Genomic DNA, 2,300 nt, shown 5'->3' on the forward strand with positions numbered 1-2,300 from the left:
GAGTGTCTAAATGTCACATAACTTTGAACAAAAACAGTGTGGGCTCACCACTATAAACCTTGTGCGTGAGCATGGAAAGAATCTGAGACATTCTCCGCTGCATTCCGCAGTGCTGAAGAAGCAATGTTAATTACACATAGTGTTGTTTTTCCTCAGCCTCTCTCACACATACACACACACACACACACACACACACACACACACACACACACACACACACACACACACACACACATTCCTGACCAAGACTCTGATGTGGCGTGGTCATGTGTGGACCTTTTTTCATCAGTGGCGGGCGAGTGCAGCAGACACCCCTTAGTGCAGCAGGTCTCGACTTTATTGATCTCACCCCCCCACCCCCCCATCTTCGGAGGACAACTTTATTTTTATTCATGTAATGGTTTTACAAAAAAGAGTGCCCTTATCCCGGTTCACAAGATGAAAACAAAACAAAATGGAGCATATGATTATATGTAATAAAGAGTGAGGAGGTACACAGACAGACAGACAGACAGACAGACAGACAGACAGACAGCGAGGAGTTATGAGTGTGACTCCCCATCTCATGAAGACATCACTGGGAGGAACCGATGTGTGTTCAGGCAGGAGGCCTCCTTCTATTTCTTCTGTTTTTTCTTCTTCATCTTCCGTAGTTCAGCTTACACAATCTATCTCTCTTTTCATTCCATTGTCAAGTGTTCTTTCTCTCTTTCTCTCTCTCTCTCTCTATCCACCTCATGTAACCCCTCTTCTCACTCTCTGTTTACTAGGAGTGTCTATTCGTCTTATCTTACCCATATCTCACACACACACACACACACACACACACACACACACACACACACACAGACACACACACAGGCACTCTCTCTCTGTCCTCTTGTTCTGTTTCTCCGTTAAGTGTGAGTAAAGCAGTCTCCAGCGGGACTGTGCGTGTTGTGTTTCCTTCGGCATCAGCTCTCCATCGCAACAGCGACGAGGCCTCTCCGTCTCTCAGGTGAGAGAGCTTTCAAGTCAATCACTCCTTTGTCTACGCCGCTCGACGAGGCCGGGGGACTCTTGGCCAGCCAGGAAAACACAATAGATCCCCCCTCTCTTCCCCGCTCGCACTTAATTCGTCCACTTCGTGGAAGCGCACTCGGCAAAAGTCCCTCTGTTTCCCTCTCGCACTCACCGCAGAAAATACCCTTCCTCTGTTTTCGATTCACAAAATGGACGCCGGACAATGCTTGCACTTGCTTTCACTTCTTCTCTGGCAACAGAGATGCAATTACCAGCATGAATTATCCGTTGTTGTTCTGTGCTTAAATAGGCGCTGGCAGTGGAAGTTGGCTTTTTTTTTTTGCTTTTTTTTACAGACAATTACAGATATATGATTTCTTACTGTTAAGGAAGAAAAAACTCCTTGAGCGAAGACAGAAGTAGACAGTTTTGTTTTGATCCTCAGAATCTCCTTACGGCAAACTCCTCCTGGGTATAGAAACCTGTGGGCTCTTTTAAGAGAAAATAATATATATTTTTTTTTCAGGGTGTGCACACTTTTGTTTAGAAAAGACCTCTATTCATTGTAACAATCTGGACTTGCCATATGAACATTATTTATCATAATTATTTATCAAATCAGTTTTGTTTTAACCTATTTTGTGTGTTTCCTCTTTTTCAAACTGGACGGACGAGCTGTCAAACAAGCCTGCAATGGCCAACCTTGGCCGTTTTGTAACCTCACATGTGTATGTGTGATGTGTGATGTGATTGAAGAAGAGGAATTGGCTGTGACCATGGCAACATGGACATGTGGACATGCAGTGTTGCAGAGGTGAGCTGACCCCCCCACCCCCCTCTCTGTGCCCCTGCAAAGAGGAAGAGTGTTGTGATTACGTTATAATAGCGTTGTTATTTTGGCTGCTCAGACAAAAGGAGAACAGTGTGAGTGTTTATTTATTATCAGAGTGGATTTATTTGTTTGATGTACTTATCTACTAAATGCTGATTTCTCTCTCTGCATGCTCTTTTGTGATCTTTGCAGCGCTGGAGCCAGCAAATACATCACTCTCTTTTATCACTTTCCTCTCTCTCCCTCTCTCTTTCCCTCTTCCATTGTTTCCTTCCATCCTTCTCTCTCTTTCTGTCTCTCCCTGTGCTATCTATCTTTCTTGCTCCCATTTTCTTTGCTTTTGTGAATGGCAATCACACAAGAATGATTAAGAAAAGGAACTTAACCATTTTCACCCTCTATCACTCTCTCTATCTCTATCTCTATCTCTCTCCCTCTGCCTCTCTCTCTCTCTCTCTCAATTAAT

This window comes from Alosa sapidissima, chromosome 22, assembly GCF_018492685.1.
Source record: "Alosa sapidissima isolate fAloSap1 chromosome 22, fAloSap1.pri, whole genome shotgun sequence".
NCBI classification, from domain to species: Eukaryota; Metazoa; Chordata; class Actinopteri; order Clupeiformes; family Clupeidae; genus Alosa; species Alosa sapidissima.